This window comes from Rhamphochromis sp. 'chilingali' (genome assembly GCF_963969265.1).
Source record: "Rhamphochromis sp. 'chilingali' genome assembly, chromosome: 11".
NCBI lineage: Eukaryota > Metazoa > Chordata > Actinopteri > Cichliformes > Cichlidae > Rhamphochromis > Rhamphochromis sp. 'chilingali'.
In genome coordinates this window covers 27,749,300-27,769,412 of record NC_137938.1, presented here as the reverse complement: position 1 = coordinate 27,769,412, position 20,113 = coordinate 27,749,300, and the positions used below count along the sequence as shown (strand labels likewise).

The 20,113-nt window shown below is 38.4% G+C and overlaps 3 long non-coding RNA genes across 3 annotated transcripts; 1 reads left to right on the top strand and 2 right to left on the bottom strand.

The window, feature by feature from the left end:
* Positions 1 to 592: 592 nt before the first annotated feature.
* On the bottom strand, positions 593 to 2,327 carry LOC308406286. Its single transcript, XR_013973503.1, has 3 exons — positions 2,248 to 2,327; positions 2,049 to 2,107; positions 593 to 1,916 (listed from the first exon to the last, which is right to left on the bottom strand). It is a non-coding gene; the product is annotated as an uncharacterized lncRNA (long non-coding RNA).
* A 3,375-nt stretch (positions 2,328 to 5,702) lies between these two features.
* Positions 5,703 to 8,190, top strand: LOC308406266. The gene is made up of 3 exons (XR_013973498.1): positions 5,703 to 5,828; positions 6,069 to 6,211; positions 6,913 to 8,190. It is a non-coding gene; the product is annotated as an uncharacterized lncRNA (long non-coding RNA).
* Positions 6,826 to 10,410, bottom strand: LOC308406265. Its single transcript, XR_013973497.1, has 8 exons — positions 10,142 to 10,410; positions 9,626 to 9,665; positions 9,434 to 9,480; positions 9,077 to 9,121; positions 8,197 to 8,226; positions 7,667 to 7,735; positions 7,386 to 7,460; positions 6,826 to 6,990 (listed from the first exon to the last, which is right to left on the bottom strand). It is a non-coding gene; the product is annotated as an uncharacterized lncRNA (long non-coding RNA).
* Between the last annotated feature and the right edge of the window lie 9,703 nt (positions 10,411 to 20,113).

Below are 20,113 nucleotides of genomic sequence, written 5' to 3'. Positions count from 1 at the left end.
CCACATGCTTAAACATAGTAAATCCCCCTGCCTCCTCCTTTCCCTCCTCGAAGCGGTAAAAAGGGTCATTAAGCTATTGATCAAGGTTAAGAAGGCAAATGATCACAGGATATTGTGGCACTTTTAATGTAGCCATCAGTGACTAAAGAAAAGTTTGTCCTTCCTTTCCCTGTCTTGCAAAATATATTTTGAAAGGGTCTTCACTTGTTCGCTGAATTTAGCCCAACATAAACACATGCGAGGTTGCCAGGTGGGGTTCAAACTCACTGCAGCTACTGAATTCTTTTTTCCCCACCCTCCCGTGATTGATTTCCTTCCTGCTTATCACAAACAGCTAATTGGTTTATTTTTGTTCCGTCATCAGTTTCCCTCTTCACATTCAAGATTAGTGCGCATAACCCACTCTTAGGCTCTTGAGTGATTTATGGGTCAGTGTACCATTTCACACAAACTTTCAGCAATTCCTGACAATGTTCTGCATTGGTGAGAAAAAAAAAAAGTTTTGTTTTATAAAATGAGTGATACCAATTTGCACGGTCTGAATTATCTAATTGGAAACTCCAGACCAATAGTGCAGCATGCCATCACTGAAATGCCAAGGCTATTTGAAAAAAAATTAGCATAGCCTCTACTAGTACTTGCAAACAACAGATTGTAAACAGATTATGGGATTTGTCAAAGGCTGACCCTCCATTAAGCAGCACCTGTGTACAACAATGTGAGCCAAAGGCTCTCTACCCATTGGAACCAACAGATGGCACTGTGGTAGCATCCAGGCCCCAGTGAGTCATTTATAATGCGGTGGGAGAGTGTTTTAAAAAACAAAACAAAAACACCCCCAGAGAACCATAACCATTTTACAAATTTTATATTCAGTAGAGGGTGTGTAATATCACTCATTTTGGAGTTACACGTGAGGAAAAAACAAAAAACCCACAAAACAAAAAAAAAACAAAAAAAAAAAACACACACACACAATATAGGCGCTTGTACACAGATAAGTGTAGGAGGGACATCCCTCCCCTTTGTCTCCAGTGAAACTAAGATTGTAGACTCACTTCTCACCCCCACCCTGCACAAAAAGCCTCCCTGTTAACTTCAAAAAAAGAAAAAAAAAGTCAAAGGAACACCATCTGACAAGACAGCAGAGCTATATGCCAGGGCCTTTAATGTCAGACCCTTTCATTTGAATAAGTCTAACGGGATCTGATTTCATGTCTCTCAGACCACCAAGGGGGTTGGGGTACCTTGAACAAACTGTTTAGCATTGAGGCCAGGAAATCTGTATCTCCAACTACCAAACATAAGAGGACCCCAACTAGTCTTTGCTGCTCCATGGACTTTCTTAAAGTGATTTGAACCAAGGACAGGCCCTTTTCTTCTGAGGCCATGTACAGTTCGAGCTCTCTGGTAAGCACCATGACCCCAGTTTTGGGGCAGGGGGAGTGCATGGTGAAAAATGCCCTGTCTATTTGGGACGGACTCATCAACAACAAGGTCATGTTCACCATAGACAACCAAGTGACCTTGAGGATCCCTATTCACAAGGTCAAACTGGCTAGGGGCATCAGCTCGTGTTGGTAGTGCAACACGCATGACCCCTTTAAAACTGGAACCGCGGTTACTGACCGACTGTCCTCTGGGAAAGCCGTGCTCTGGCTTTGTTGTGTATTCATTTTGAACTGGTCCGTAAGTGCCGTGGGTCATTAGAAATCTGTCAGATGTTCCTAGGTTAGCTTGTCTATGCCTCACGTTATGAAAAGTTGGCCAATTTTGTTGAGGGGTGGCCATGTTTGGTACAGTCTCAAACCATTCATGATTGTAGGGGTGAGGGGGGATTCCATGGTAAGCTGGTCCAGAGAGTTCAGGCGCTCCATGTACTCCAGGATAATCCAAACCCAAAGCAGCTGCACGGGCTACAGCACAGACAAACAAAGACAAAACAAACCTGTTTGCCGGTTCATTGTTGTGAAGTGTCAAATATACCCACTAATTGGTAATTATATATTTTTTTAAAGTAGCAGCATCCATTGAAGTGCACTACATACCTCTTGCTGTTTTAGCACAATATGCACCACCAGCTGACACAGAGTGGAGCACAACAGTGCTAGAAAAAAACAAAAAAAACAAAAACAAAAAAAAACGCACAGACACACACACAAAAAAAAAAAATCAGTAAGCCAAATAGCACAGCACTGAGAAGCTGTAATTGTTTTTTAACCACAGAAAACCTTAAGCTTTAAATACCTGAGAAAACCCACGAGAAGAAAACTCATTCCTGCAGTTATTTCAGCATAAACTTCATGACAGCACAATTACTGGAACACTTGCCACTTGACTTCTTTTGTAGCCACTCGGACTGCCTAAAGCCTCACCCTGGCTTGATTTGCTAATTACAGACAGCTGGTTGTCATAGAGACCAAAACTCAGCCACTGAATCTAGTCAGCCACTGGCAAATTGCTTCATTATAGAAAATTAGTTAAAATGCTTGCTTGCAGCAGAACTCTACAAAACAAGACATTTGGATTTTTTTACATTTAAGGAAAGAGAAACACACATTTAAAAAAGGAGTGCGGGTCAAACTGACGCCACAGCTGGTACAATTCTATTCACACACACAGCAGAAGAAGTTTGGATTGAAATAAAATTCGTTGTTGTGTAAGTTTGACTGTTTTTGCAAGCCCAATATGCTAATTATAGCATAACCTCGGAACTTAATATTATCTGAACAGTAGCTAATTAAAACTTCTAATTCACTGGACCTAAAAGAATGATAATTAAATACAATGTCTGCAAGATCACTGTACCACCACTGATTAAGAATGATCTCATTAAACTTGACCTCGTTCATTAAAAGGTTCAGAAAACATCGACGGCACAAAGACGTTTACATACAACAGTAACAGTTCTTAATCTATTAATCATGCTTTAAAATAAGCACAATTAACAGTTTTATTTTAGAGAAGAAAGAGCAGAGGGTGGATTCTCGCTGCTTGATATTTCTGAGGTGGCAATGAAGCAGCTGAGAGCGGTGGAAGCATTTAATAATTCACCCAAATTATTTCTGTCAGGACTGACAAGCTAAACAGGGCCTTGATTTAATTCTGTAATTGCACGTTCACCTTTACCCTGAACCCATACTTTGGTAATTAATAGGACCGAGCTTTATTTGAAGTGTGGCATGGCAAGTAATGGAATTCAAATTGCAGGTGATGTGAAACCAAAGATGTGAATGCCCGCTTGGCCAAGGAGCTCGTGTTATTTCCTCCACCACGGTGTCACCCGGAGGAGAACAGTGCCAAAAAGTGGCACAAACCTTCAATCAACCTCCAGACCTAATCCTCTGCTCCTGCATTTGGAACGCCATCTGTCTAGTGTTAAGTATGGGCTAGAGTGGTCTTGAACTTTGCTGTCTGACTTTTGGATTTCTGTAGCGCTCACAGACCACATACACACTGTGGTGTTAGTGTCTTACCCATCAGCAAAGTGACTGCATTGGCATTGTGTTGGCTGACATTTTTGGGGACTTTAAATACTTATATGTAGAGAAAAAGGTTGGCTTGCCTGACTCACACCCTCCGCAGGCAGGTGACAGTATTCAAGGCTAGCAAAAGAAGTTCAGTGCTCTACCTCTCAGCCTTAGGGTGATGGTGAGCCCTCTTGCTCGGCTCCCATTGCCTCCATTGGGCCTAATTTGTAAGAATGTGGAAGTCTGCAGTGCACCTCAATAACACAATGCGTCAGTAATGGTAGTGTCAACCAAATGGTGGCAATTAGACTCATGATGAAGCCACTCACTTTATTTATTTATTTTTTCATTTATATTTTGGGGGGGGGTAATTTTCTAAACTCATGTAAATATGTATCAGAATCAATTAGGCCTAATAATATACAGTCCTTAGAGGATTCACATCAAAGCACATAAGCACACAATCCAATTAAGAGTGTTTACTGTTTAGATTGAAATGCTCACTGTTCCGCTCTTGAACCCAATCCGCATATCAGCAAACAGTATTTGCCAGGGTGTATATTCCAGTGGTCGTAAGTAGGCGTATACGTGTGTGTGTGTGTGTTGGCATGTTCGCATGTACGAGTTGAGAGAGAGATAAATAGTGAGGATATATGCAGCCATGTAATCTTTAATATGGTTTTGAGTATTTGTTTGTTTATATCTCAAAGAATTCAACCTCGAATCTGAAGTTGGAGACCACATGAGAACCGGTAGTCGGGAATTACATTTCATTATAATGTGTTAGCGTTACACTGAAAATTCTTGCAGATAAAAACAGCTGAAGGCAGTGTACATGCATTAATATCAAAGTATTTTTTGTTATTTCTAACAAAAAAGGTATAAATCCCTTTTAAATGGACATTTACATATGTATGTTGCAGGTGGGTAGCGAGCGGAGTAAGGAAGAAGCGGCATGCTATTTAAGCTTGAGGGTGTAAGATGGCATGCAAAAACACAGATGTACACATATTGTCTGAGAGAAATTATATAAGTTTGAATGTCATAAAGGCTCGAGGTGAGAACTGCAGCCTAAAATAGTGTGATCGAGGCAGCTACTTCTTTTGTTACAGAAACTTCATGTTCCAGATGGATGCACTCGATCAACCTTTATGTAAATTTACATGAGCCTTTGTTAGAAACGTAAACTGGTATTTATTAACATAGTAACTGTTTTAATGAATTCCTGGCTTCTCCTCCTTCTCGTACTCTTTTCTTACTGCCTCCTCATTCGTTTTCTCACTACTGTGGACAACTGTCGATACTGAACTCTTTGAGCTCTAGGGTTCAGGCTGCCTCTGAAACACGAATAGCAATCAGCAGAGGGAGCGAGGGAAAGAAGAGGAGGGACACACACACGCATGCACACACAGAGACCGACAGTTTCCTCAAAAAAGTAATGGTCAAAATATACACTGCTGAGAGAGGCAACCACAGAAATGGCAGAGTATACAAGAGGAAAAAAGCCATTAGTTTCTACGTTACTAAATTAGCAAGCCCTCCAATCCATCTCCTGTTCATACAACATTCATTATAGAGACTTGCCTTCACCACGCATGCTGAGCCTGCGATTTGATTAATTTTGGCTTTTTCGGGGCCTGGCTTTTTTTCATCTTTTAACTAACTGAACATCGACTGTTGCATGCAATCTGTGCCTCTCTTCAGGCTTTCTAAAATGAGAAAAATGCAACGAGAAGATGCTGTAAGGCCTAAAGTAAAAATACTAATGACACCACTACCATGGCGCCTTTAAATTATACACCAATTACAAAATTGGGAGCACTCAGCAAATATTGCTTGTGATTTTCCAAACAAACTTGCGGCTGATTTCAGCATGCATATGGTGGTCTGTATTGGGGATAGTCACCTGTCAGTCTTTATTTCACTGCTGTGGATTCTACTTTGCATAGTCTTGTCCTAAACTATTGTAGCCCTGGCTATATAAGTAGCTCATTATTTAAATTTGTTCATTAATATTGATAGTTAATTGCAAATGTTTAATGTGTTCAAGAATGTATACAAATGCCTGCAAAGTATGTGATGTGTGTCAGTTAAATGCACAACCTTCTTATTTGTATTTTGAGGTTTATGTCATTATTTTTGATATGGTATTGATATGTACTACAGCTCCAGTGAACCCTGAAGTAGTCTCAGGTAGAGGGGTGGGAGTAAGTGGGGAGCCGTGTGCACTCTGCAGGAAGCGAGAGAGACGAGAGCTGAACAGTGTCGAGTGAACACAGTTCATAGAAGGGCGACCGACGTATTTTCGGGTTGACGGATAGTTAACTGGAGTCGAGAACTGTTGTACCCTACTGTGAGGTAAATGTGAATTTTGTCTGACACTTGAACCCAATGTTATTGTGTAAAACGGGCTAACTGCTAACTGCTAACCGCGACTAGCCGCTAACACCGCCGCTAGCACAACTGCTAACATAGCCGCTAGCGTAGCCTAGCATATTCGCTAAGCTCTTGTTCTGCTCTGTTTTTATTTATTAAGCTAATGCTAAGATTGAATGTTATAGCATGTGAACTGGCATTTAGCAGGGTTGTGTGATTCAGTAGGAGGAGACGGACGTCTTGCTGGCGTGTCAGAGAGGTCCCTTCTGCTGGTGTGCTGAAGTTATGTGTTCACGTGGGAGCACGTGGAAACGACGACTGAGTGCTGCTGCCGCGGCCTGCTGGTAGCCGTGACCCCCCATACGGTAAAAAAATATATTTTAAAATACATTTTGAAATATATTTCAAAATATACAAAAAATGGCCAAAAAATATATGTGCTAAAATACATTTTAAAATATATTTATATATTTAAAATGTATTTTAGCACATATATTTTTTGGCCATTTTTTGTATATTTTGAAATGTATTTCAAAATGTATTTTAAAATACATTTTGAAATATGTTTATGTATTTTGAAATGTTTTTTAGCACATATATTTTTTGGCCATTTTTTGTATATTTTGAAATATATTAATAAAATATATTTCAAAATACAATTTAAATTTATTTAAAATCATTCAAAAAAATATAAATTTAACCCTTCATATATTTCTAAGAAAACACATTCACATGTAACATCTGAAAGAAATCTTTATTTGATGTTTAAAACATACATATAGCATATCAATCAAGCAAGGAATATTCATTTTATAAGTTTATTCTCATTACATACTCAAACATTCTAAAAGAAACACACACACATATACATATATGTGTGTGTGTGTGTATATATATATATATATATATATATATATATATACACACACACACACACACACACACACACACACACACACACACACACATATGTGTGTGTGTGTGTGTGTGTGTGTGTGTATATGTGTGTGTGATTGTATGAACATAAGTCAGCATACTTAAAATGTAATTTCTTTTCCTTTTCCAGCAGTCTCAGTTCCCCCAGCTTTCACGGCAATCCTCAAAGCCCTTCTGGACACGCTGGGAAACCCCTTCCTTACCGCCACTGTAACAAACAAAAGTCACAGTTCTATTACTTTTATCAGAGTTAAAATAAAAATGTGATTTATGTTAGCTGGCTTCATTTAGCAAACAGATATTTCTGTTTATATAGATACAGATATTAATACAGATATATTTTACGCATAATTTTACCTCTTTTTTTTCCTAGATGGGAAGTCTATCCAGTTCACATTACAGTAATGCTAACACCCCTTTTGGTCGTCTCTCCTTACCTTCCAGCATTCATAAATCTGTTGACCTTCTTTGTCTGAGACCAACCACTACAATGCATCATCACCTATTTGTATTGGTAACTTACTTTACAACCTATTTTAATGGTTGCAAAGTAAGTTACTTGTGCTGTATGCAATTTTAGATACACAGAAAGTCTTCACTTACTATATATGGCTGTCATAGTGTCCTTATCAAGGGCAGTTCTTCACTCTGCGCCGATGTCCGTTTTGCTCTGTCCTCCTATAAAAAGCATGAACATTTGAGTGTTTGACTAGTTTTAGATTTCCAAAAATTTGATATTTGTACAACTAAACATTTGAACTACAATATATGCTATTGAGCGATACTTTTATGGGTAATTTTTGGTAAAGAAACTGGTGACAGAGTTGTAGGCTTTTTAAAGTACTATTAGCTAACCATTTGAACTGACTTTCAAAGCTGATTACCTTTTAAATTGCTGTGGATCAAAACCTCCAGTGGGAAGGCGGCCATTAGAAGAACACGCACCATTGAACCTGAAAATAACAAAAACAAACAAAAAACAGAACAATATATAAGAGTCCGGTAGGGTAATAAATCTCTTCTGAAGCAATATAGTTCATTTTGGGTGAAAAACAAAACATTCCTCTAAAATATATATACTGACATCAGCAATCAACATCATGATTGTAATTATTTCCTTTTTAGTACATCTACTGCTGTTTGCATGTGTCAAGCACTACGACTGTATCTATGCATATAAATTCACCATATATATCCAGCAAAAATGTTTTGTTATAGTCAAAAGGAAAACAAACAAAGGCATTCAATCAGAGGTGAGAAATTAATTGGGAATATGAATTATAGGTGAACTATTCTTTACCTACTAGCAATCAAGCTTCTTTAACCAAGAAGCTTGAAATATTTGAATGTAAAATAAAATAAATAAATAAATAATAATAAAAATAACATGATGTAATTAAAATTCACAACTTACATTAAGGAAATCTGCATTTGTATCCACAGGCTAAAAGTAAAACAGTAAATGTGTTAGTGATAGTACAGGTATTTGTAAAAAAAAAAAAAAAAAAAAAAAAAGAGGCAGTAACTGTGACGCTTCTAGTGGGATGCTAAATGCAGAGATTTATATTTACAGTATAATACTGCATGTACGGTTAACTGTGTTGTGAACTGTAACTGAATATTAGAGAATCTCAGAGAAATTAAATGTATTTATTTTTTGAATTTATCAATCATAAAACCGTCTGTTTTGAAGGCCTGTTACGATAGCGACTTTTTGTTGGTCGGTATATTGCCCCATAAACAATTGCGACAAGTTATGTCATTGTCATTTTAAGACCATTTTATGTCTTTGAATGTATAATCATAATATAACACCATAATAATGCAAGATCTACACACTTTCAATTGACAAACCAACATCTAATTCTTAAAGTATTTAGATCATTGAAATTAGGAATCAAAATATTAGATACCTTAAAAACTTGAATAAATAGTAAATTTTCTAACAAATAGAAAACAATGTTATTTAATGTTATTGTTTTGTTATCATTATATTTTATTTTTGTAAATATAATGGCGGATAAATTACATCATCAACAATTATTGAGGTCATGTACATGTATTGTGTGTTAAGTCGATATATCGATTATTGTGATAGGCCTACTGTTTTGGTATCATAACGAGCTTGTCAAACATGCATGACCACTAAACAATGTCTAAGCAGTAGTATTGGTCTGAATGACAACAAACATAACTAGTGTTTTGGAAAATCTGTTAGAAAACAGTTATTTCAATAATTATGATTAGCATGTGACACAGACACCGCATAAAAAACTACAACAACAAATACTTACTTTAGGAGGATGGGGGAGGGCAGCATGAGGTTGAGACTTTGACATCTGTAAAAAACAAATTCATGTATTACAAACAAGTCACTTAAAAATACATTAATGTGGCAGACTGTTCCCTGTTCAGATGCAGTGTATAAGTACAATCAGGGCTGTCACAACAATGGGGTGGGGCCAAGTGGCTGCAACCCTAGGTACAATGTGCAGGTATATATAATTACATATAATATATGTGAATAAAGCAAGAATCTGTTTAGGTTAGTCACTGTGCTGACTGATGCTTGCTAGGTTTATATGATTGCAAACTGCACAAAAACAAGAACAGCAACAACATTAATGACAATGACAAACAAAATTACTTACATTTATGTAAATCTCACATTAGGAAGATCTGCATTCGATTTCATGGGCTGAAATAAATAGGCAGAAACATTACTGCTAAAAAAATAAAAAACAAAAACTCTAAAAAGCCTAAAAATGACTTAAAAAGCAAGGAAATGTGGAACATTGTAATTAGCGAACATTAATAAAGCATAACTGTTCTTTGTTTCTAACCTTGGTAAGTACTCTGTAGCCAGAAGGAGAGGTAGGATTTCTGTGAAAGCCAAATTAAATGTGAATAGGCTTTGATAGTTATTGAGAAGGCAGAATAATAAGAAAAGGCAAAAGTACGTCACAATATAATTAATTAAGTTACATATTTTGATTACCAAATTATGGAAGCGTGGAGCTGCCACCCAGGCAAAAGAAAAATAGAGCTGTATCACGTTATGACGTGAAATGTTTATTGTTCTAACATTATGCTTTTCATGTTTGTATAATATAATATCACGTTATTATAATATACATAATTGTCACGTTCGCACAATATTGTACGGACGTGATAATTATGTACATTTTTCGTACAATGTTGTTCAAACATGTTGTTCAAACATGATAGTATATTGTTAGAACGATAAACTTTTCACGTTATAACGTGATATACTTATATTTCTCTTTTGCCTGGGTGGCAGCTCTACGCTTCCGTTCCAAATACACGAGAATAAAGTAATATTATATGGGAAAAGGCACCTGCTAGCTTGATGATGGAGGCTTCTTAGACTGGCCACCCGCCTTGGCTTCTTGTCGCCACTCCACGAAATAAAGGTCCGTTTCCTCCATGCCGGCTAATTATTCATCCTCATTAAAATCTCGTATATGTTCAGTTGGCAGAATTGAGAATTTTACATCTTCCAACCACTTAATTAACGCGAACATAATCGGCTTGTTTCTTCCCGTCTCCTGTATCCGGCCGTTCCTCTCGCTGTCAGATTTCGCGCCTCAGAGACGTCGTTATTTTTCAAAAAAAAAAAAAAGAAGAAAGAAAGAAAGAAACAGCAACAACTACTAAAGAGAGTTTTTGCACGTTCATTGCACATTTGTGGGAATGTTTAAATATTTAATTTTTATTAATTACTTTTCATTATATCTTTATTTTTTAAACCACCGTGGCAATGCGCATGCGCATACACTCCTGCACGCAAAGGGCTTTGGAGTTGACGTAATGTCGCAATGCATTGTGGGAGCGCAGCACCATCTTGGCAGGTCACGAATCAAAACAAGATTGCTACGAACCATTCTGAAACGTAGCTCAAAAGAAAATGACGGTATAGAGACAGATTCTGTCCAGATGCAAAGAGACGGTACTTGATTGTTGAAATGTGGACCCGTATGAAATATAGCCGTGGAGTAGAAACCCTGAAGACCAAACCGCTATTGACTTAGCATGATCTACTCTCATACCTTGTCTGTGGAGTCAGAGCATACACGGCGCACCAATTTCGCAATTATAAATCTCTGGAGGCGCACATCCAATTCACCAAGGACTGGGTACAAGATTTGGCTATTTTTAAGCCTCCACGTTGTGAGTACGCCGTCATTCAAGCAAAGGTAAGTCAGCTTGAGTACTGCGAGTAAAATGCGTTTGATTCCCCCCAGCATTCAAATTAGTGCTAGCAAAAATTCATTCGTGAGGGGGAAATTACAGTGAGAACATGTAGAGGCTCTGTTAGAGGGATAACATAGTGAGTTCAGTGCATTGATGTGACATTGTCCTGAAGGATTTAGTTATTCTTTATGGTTAAAGAAATTGCCCTAATTAATTCATATTTATTATAAATAATCCTAATTACACATCTTGCTTCCTTGTTTGTGTCTTGTGTCACTAAAAATACATTCTGTTTTAGTTTTATACATTGATTAATGACCTGCAGAATCTGCTTGTCATATTAGGTGTCCATAGTTGTCACTTAAAGTCGAACTTTATGTTTTCTCCCTCTTGAAAGTGATTACATCCTTGCATTACATACTTTAGGTTCATTTTTTGCTGATAGGTTTCTAAAAAGAAACATGCAGATTTAGAATATAACATGCAGCGTTCTATAGATGGATACATAAAAACACTTTATTTGTTACATTTATGATAAATGGATTTGAAAGTAAATAAAACACATTTGTGTCGGACTTGGCTTATTAAAGTTCTTGTCTTTAAATGAACTTTGTCTGTGTGTGTTTTAGGTCCTGCACTCTTAAAGACTGAATTGCAGCATTGCAGCCACAGGTCATTGTGAGCATCACAGGGAAGGTTGAAGCCGCCCACTGCAGCTGTATGGCTAGAGTCGTGGAGACTTGCAGCCATGTCATTGCTCTTCTGTTTAATGTAGAAGCAACAGTGAGGATCTGTGGCACAAGGACTGTTACAGATGAACCTGCATACTGGGTTTTGCTGGGTAATATGACCAAGATACAGCCAGAGGTTGGCCATAAGATAGACTTCTCCTCTTCAGCTGCCCAAAAAAAAGGTTCTTGATCAAAACATAAACAGACCATTCGTTGTGACAGGTAAAAGAAGCCATCCTCAAAAAAGAAAAGTTCCACCTGCTACTGTGGAGGAGTTGGATCAACTGATGGGACAATATTTTTCCAAGCATAGTTCTGTTCTGAATAACCCATAATGTTTTAATTTAGGGGCCATGTAAATACTTTGCATTTACTGAATATGTACTTACTAAATACCACTGTTCAAAAGTTGAATAAAGAAACAAAGAAATGTTTGCCTATTTTTAATTAAAAGCACTTTGTCGAACATCACATCAGTTACAATGTAGAAAAAATGTTATGTATAGTTTACAAATGACAAAATGTTCACATAAAATCATGACAGCATTTGTATAATATCACCCACTACTAGCATTCTGTAATTTACTGTCTCTTTTGAAAACTTATCACTACATAAACAGCACAAGACTTAAAAGTATTTAACAAGAGCATTTTTCCCTGGTTTTACTACCACACTGGGGCACATGTTCACCAAAACGCAGCAAACCTTTGCCATCTTATCCAGGAAGGTCACCTTTTTACCCTCACATGGAAGAAGTAATCTGATTGGCATGGTGGTATGTAGCATGTAGTTTGAAGCAGGGATTTCGTAGTGCCCCATGTGTAGTGTTGGAACCCAGTCAGGATTTGTTTCATTCATTTCATAGGCTGGTTTGTTGCAATAATGCCAAATAATTAGCAACTCTATAAATAGAAGGTAGTTCTGCATGTTTGTTCTAAGTTTGTGCTATTGAAAATAAAATTAACAGGCTATAAATAATAATATGAACTTATTTAGAACTTACCTGAATGAAAATACTGGAGCACACCAACAGATATCTGTGGCTGGTAGAGAACTGAATATCAGCTCGTCTCGCAGCTGCTATCCAGGCTAGACGCCTTCTTTTGGTAACATCCAACACATAAGCTCCCTCATGATGTTTCCAGGTGAGGAAACAATGAAAAGAGAGCCTGTTTTCAAGCTTATTCCTTTGTCGGTAGTGCAATCTAACATTACAACCGACCACACAGCAAGCATTTGTTTGGCCTGCTAATATGGCGCCTTGACCAAAAATCCTGGCTACGCCCCATCCCGTAAGATCACGCTCCAGAGCCCTACTAACGTACGGATCTAGAAAGAAGACGCTGCATTTTTAACTCTGAGGGAGATGGAGAATGAGCCTATTTCCAAAACAGTGGAGTGTGTTCCTTTAAGTACTAAATTGTATATATTGTCAAAAACTAAAGTGTACATAGCAGTTGTTGTATCTTGTTTACTGTATCACTGACAGATAATTTCAAAGTCAATGAACGCTACATTATAGTGAGATATTGTGTAATGTGAAATACTGTAAGCAAATGAATAAACAACCTAATTCGTGATAGACCTTTGACTCTGTTTTGTTTGAATCCAACTGTTTTTTGCAGATGTGCATAAAACATGTTACTTTTAGTATTGTTATCATTATCATCATTATTGCACTAAATATATTTTAAATAAAGGATACTTTGATATACATTCTACTGTAAGGTTGGAAATGTATTTTCTTCACCCTAAAATATGTTTTGAAATGTATTTTGGTTTGAAAGAAATATATTTTCAATTTCAAAAATATATTTTTTTGGAGCATCACAAATACAAAATATATTTACCATATATTTGAAATATATTTTGGCCAGGAAAAATGTATTTTTTTACCGTATGGGCCAGTTTCCCCGCTATCCCCTTGAACTGCCTGGAGGTGTGAGTACTGTTGTTTGCACGTGCTTTTTATTTTTACTGCTTGGCAACAAGTGAAGCGACCATATTGTTTTAGGTCCCAACGCACCAGAGCCACGACTCAGGCCTGCAACGAGGGGTTTGCTAGCAGAAAGACTGTAGCACTTGAGGTGTGTGTGTGTGTTTGGTGAGAGTGCGTGTGGGCCCACAATATTATTTGATTATTTTGTTTCTGTTGAGGTAGATACCTTACCATTGTTTAACAAACTTTATTGATTTTACTTATTTTCTTTGTGTTGTTAATTCAGCATTCACTAAAGTGGAGTTAACTTTATAATTGACCTGCTTGTGTGTGATTTATTTCCATATAGTGTAGTTTTATTGCATATTTAATACCATAAGCATTAAAAAGGGAGTATCAATAGGAAAGTAACAACAGGAACCCAGGGCCCCTCTCAATAGAACGTGGGACGGGTGTTACACTATCCCACTATGATGGCCGCAGTGTCAGGCAATAATTAGTTACAGTATTCCTGGTTCTAAACAGGCCAACCAACGCTTGGTTTTCAGGTTAAAGAGAGTAAAACAGTAAGGATGGATCCACGGTTCTCACTCTCCAAACAAGCTAAACACATCCAAGATGCAACATCAACATTCTACTGTTCATGAACAGGACACAAACATAATTAATAACTCATTATTCGTGATGACTGCAATGCAGAAATACTTTTAATTCAGAGAAATTGCTGAGATTTTACATTAAATAATTAATGCTTCTGTTGCACAAAATCATATATGAATGCTTAATGATCAATGCAGTCTTGCAATACCATGCGTTCCCGGTTTATAGTACATTTATTGGACCTTTAACTAAGCTCACTTGGTATGCTAGTTTACACATATAAATATACATGTCTCGAGCCCTGAATAACTAACGCAGCCTATAAACTGTAGGGGAATCCAGGTCTATATAATGAAATTATTAAAACTGTTCTGTTTTCTTATTCTCGCTGTAACCACCATAAGCCATTTTGTCCATGTGTTTGTGGGAGATGACAGATGGTGACAAGTATTTCTCTTGCTGAAAAATACCCACCAGTGATGAAGCACATACAAATGTACATAGAGTTGGTCATAATGCTGTCACCGAATGCATCGGCAGCCAACTGAGGGTGCCAGAGATATACACTTACTTACTTACTTTCTGTGAAAATCTGGGGTTGAATATGTTGTTTTGTTCTGCAGAAGCAGCTATGAACTCCTGAGAGGCAGCCAGCAGGAAAGAAGTTACTTGACCTGGTTCAGCTTCAAGCACTTCATAATTGTGACAGCATGTGAATCAGCTGAATGACTGCGGGTGTAAAGCCTGCTGTTAGCGCCAGCGCTGCACACTGCACAACTGGATGTGTCCTACAGTCATAGATACTCTGCTGGTGCGGTTGGTGGTAAAGGCTTTTACAGTGGAGTTGCACTAAGTAGAACTGTGATGGTTGGAGAAGGAGACGGGGAAGGGAAAAATAAGCCCAGAAAGGAAGGGGGACAACTGAAAAAGACAAAGAGCTCTTGGGCTGTGATAGCTGATATACACGATTGCTTCCATGCCATGATCATGTTTATCTCTGAATTATTGAAAACCAGATAACCTGTTTCTATGACAAAGAAAGGCTCCAGAAAGTTTGGGGGTGGGGGGCTCTGCCTTGATAAAAGTGGAGTAATCATAAGTCAAGGTCATGCCCTCCCTGTACTGTTTCCTTTTTGGCTTGCAGACAAGGAGTGCGCCTTTAATGAATGAGTGGATAGTCATCTGGACAGTAATTGGCCTATGCCTCATTATTGAGAGGTGGGCAGCTGCTGTAGAGGACAGCACATTGACTGCATTGATTACACCAAGACATAAACATCACAAATAAATCTTATAACACTCACTTTCTGCTATTCATTCATACCCTCTGTCTTCTTATGATGGCACCTCACCTTCTCTGAAACTGCAGGGAAAAATATTATTAATAACAAGCTTCACTGATTCACTTATTATACAAAATTAAATGTTTTCAGCAGAGCTTCTCTCTGTATGAATCAGGATCTGATTTAACATGTCTTTGGAGGACTTGCCTAACGCTGTTGCCATTGTTGCAAAATATTCAAATTCTCCACTTCCAGTCGCAGTGTCAGTGCCTGTTTTTCACAGAGCTGCTGTGTGGCAGGAAAAGACGCTGCGATGATGGCGGGTGGAGAAGGGTGGAGGGATTGTTCAGTCGTACTCCATATGTTGTGTCATTTGGGGGCTTGCTGGTGTCTGTGTATGCTTGGCAAGTCTTGGCTCCTTTTCTCTGTTCATGGTGTCTGTGCACCCGTCTCTGTCATCACCCACCTGCCCCTCTGCCTCTGGACCTGGCACAGCACAATGTCTCACCTCCTCGACAACATGAGCATAAAATGAAAAGTAAACTCAATTGAACTTGCCCACAAAATTATAAATGCAGTACATCCACAATGCATATCAGCAGGATCACACTCAATTTGTTAGTATTTTAGTTACAACACCTCTGTGTCTGTGTACTAGTATTGCACATGCATTTCTAGAGGGCTGTGTTGTCTCACATTCAAATCAGCAAGTTTAGCAAATACAGGGAATGACCATTGCAGCATTTACAGTGTTTGTCATGCCAGCTGTGGCATTTTTCAAACATTTACAATTTGTGAAACCACTGACTGCATATCAATGAAAATTACAAATAACTTAAAGACAACATGACACGAAATAAAAAAACAAACAAAACATAAATGCGAAACAATTGCAAAAAATTGCAATTGTAAAAAACTTAAGTAGCAAACCAAACTTGTTAATCTATTTATTATAATGTATAAATTCATAAAAAGAACATTTGAAATGCTTACCATTTGTTCCACAAGAGTTTTATATAAACAAAGACATTTTCTCTATGCTATGAAAGGATTCCATACTCAACTTTTGACCATTTCAAGTGCAACATCTGCACTCACTCTGAATATATACATTCAAAACAGCAAGTGCAAGTATGTAAGTCCATAATTAGTAGGGGTGCAACGATACACAAAATTCACGGTTCGGTTCGGTTCGATACTTTGGTGTCACGGTTCGATATTTTTTCGACACAAAAAAAATGTTCATGCCTTTTTAATTTGTCATTTATTAAAATTATAAATATATATTTTAACTCAAAAGTACAGTTTTTAAATTTAACCCGAACCCTTGTGCGTGTTTTTTTTATTTTGACAGCGAATGCGCACCTGCGGACCACTTATGTGCAGCCCTGGTTATATAGCTCGTCATATTGCAGCCACAGAAATTCTTTTGTCCATGAAACCATAAAGCTGCACTTTCTTTTTGCCTTATAGTCTGATTTGTCATAACTTCTCCGTTTTGTGGTAAGCTTTTCTTTGGCTGTCACTTCTTCACCCTGACCTGTCTTATTTGGCTCAGCAGAACTGAAATGCTTTTACACACGGACTCACATAAGCTCAGCGATTCTCTGCGCGATCAACCTCTCACATGTTTAAGCTGCGGGAGATTTCACTTGTCATGTTTGCATAGTAAGCTAACGATTAATAAGACGATGTCAGAGGAATTGGTGCACAAATTATCATCACTCACAGATCAGTGCTGTCGCTCTCTATACACAGTTCGTGCGATTGCAAAGTGAAAGCAAAAAAACAAGCGCAAATTCAAACGCGATTTCAATATGTCACATATTGACAGTGGCTCACCGATGCCAATGACATAATTACCCAGCTACATTTCTGAAAGAATGCAAAAGCATTGACATATATTTTTCCTTCCTACAATAGCCCGACGGGCAGGGCAGAGATAGATTTTGGTAGCCCGACTGAAAAAAATCGCTAGCTCCAGGACGTCGGGCTAGCGATATTGCAAGCCCTGTATCTGATTGAGGAATCACTCATCTTTGGAAAAGAGAGTTTATTACAGAGAAATGGCTCTTTCCAAAATAAAAGCTATACTATCCGCTTCTTCTGGGCTATATTCTCAGCAGCATAAGGAGAATCATGTGCTAACAGCTGTCTAAATGACTCGGCTAAAGTTAGTAGCATGCTTGTTGTTTTGGTCTTTGCACTAGGATGATGTCTGCGTAAATGTGCAGTCATATTCGTTGTGTTCCCACTAGTGCTTTCAGGTTAATCTCGTTGAAATGACCTTAACGCCACAACACGGCAAATCTCCGTTAACGAGCTACCGCCGATCGCCCCGTGTGTGGGGCTAGACGGCCAACACGTTAACGAGCTAACTGCGCTAACACACTAGTTCCCACCCATGTAATTGAGCATTGCATGGCACATCCAACATACTGTTTTACTTTAGTCCATGACTCGCTTACCTTCAGGGTCATACGTCACATGAAAACCAAAATAATTCCAAACGCCAGATCTGAATGAGGGTGGGGGAGGTCCATGTGTCTTGCTAGCTTGCCCTGCGCTCTTCCTTCTGACTATGCTGTCTGTGTTGAGTGCTCAGTGGATCTGCGCTCGACAGTGCAGCCTAGGCGGAGTAGTCGAACGCAGATTCACTGAGCGCTCAACACAGACAGCATCGTCGGAAGGAAAGTTGATAAAATAAATTACAAATGTTGTATTGTTCGATACATATGCGTACCGAACCGAAAGCACTGTATCGAACGGTTCAATATCGATACGAATATCGTTGCACCCCTAATAATTAGATACACTAATTATGCACTTAGGTAACATGATGTTACCCACTGGTTAGCGAGGTCCCATCCCCTTACATCAGGGGTGGGCAACTCCAGGCCTCGAGGGCCGATGTCCCTGCAGGTTTTAGATGTGTCCTTGAACCAACACAGCTGATTTAAATGGCTAAATTACCTCCCTAACATGTCCTGAAGTTCTCCAGAGGCCTGGTAAAGAACTAATCATGTGATTCAGGTGTGTTGACCCAAGGTGAGATCTAAAACCTGCAGGACACCGGCCCTCGAGCCCTGGAATTGCCCACCTCTGACTTACATGGTAGACCTGCAGTTTTATAAGGAGCACTTCTTAGATTCAAACTGATGCTCCTCCACATAGACTGCTATACTGTTGTGTGTTGTTTATATAATTTTGATTTGTAGTGTTTACTGAGGTCTTCGATGAAGAGAGCCGATAGACATTTTCAATAGACGTCTACTGACTAGTTTAACTTTTTAGACTTGAAAGCTGTGTCCATCTTTAACATACAGTCTATTACTCTAGTATGTTTATCGATTTTCTGATGCTTGCTTCTTCTTTAACAACCCCCGCCCCCCTCCCAACCACCAGACACCACCTAAAATTATTTACCAGTTCAGTTATAGTTCAGACATCTTCATTCATTTTTTTTAACATATAAAATAGAAATAACATTTTCCTTGTAATGCCTAGAAAGTGTACTATGTGACTAGTCTAATTTTATTGCAGCAGTGTGCTCACCATGCCCCATGGTGCATTAAGCAGATCTGTCTACCATCTGGAAGCCAACCCGCTAAACTTTTCATAGGAAGTTCCGTCCTCCACGCTGTAGGCTCCTGCACAGCAGTCAACAGCCATTTGGTTGTGCTGAATAACACAGATTTTGAGATTTTAATTGGCCAGCATCCTTGTGGTGAAGGGAGACAGTACTGCAAATACAGCGGAAATCGACTCCAAGAACAAGCACAGCTTCATGGGGGCAATGCCTTATCTGCTGTCAGGAAATGTCAGTGCTGCTGTAAGACCTTTACTAAAAGACACTCTAATGGACTCATGTTTTTAAAAACTTAACACAAAAATAGATGAAATCATCATCTGTTTCTTTCTTTCTGCTTCAGACTGACAGGTAAACCAAGACGTTGCAACAATCTTATATGTTGTGCAATTGTATGGACATTATAAATCAATAGTCTGTCAGTGTAGGTTCTCAGTCATCCAGGTCATGATATATAAATGGCTTATACATTTGACTTTTGCTGCCTTTGATTTCCAGCATAGCAGAGTTCAGCTTCACCCCCACCTTGGTATAATGTCTACTGGCATAAGAATGAGGAGCTCCCCTCCAGGCATGGCAGCACGTGCAAGGTCAACCACAATGTGTGTGTAACATGATCTGTTCATGGAGTCTGCCACTGAAGTCAACCAAACAAAGGAATATCTAATTCCCTCATGCTATAGAGATGCAAAGGCCTTATAAATCAAAAATGTTGGATGTTCTGGATTATGTTGAACGACAACAGCCAGTCATATTAAGTTAAATAAGAGGGGCTGGTCAAGTGAATGCACATTTTGATATTGGTCATGCTTATTCTCATATTGTATTTTAGTGAGGCCTTTAATTGACACATTTTTCATTTCAAAGTTGAAGTTACCACCTTTGTCTGCCAAGCACATTTCATGCATAGTGTCACAGTTTGACACAAGCCAGATTATTTTGGATTTAATGTTGGTTTTGGATATTTGTCACT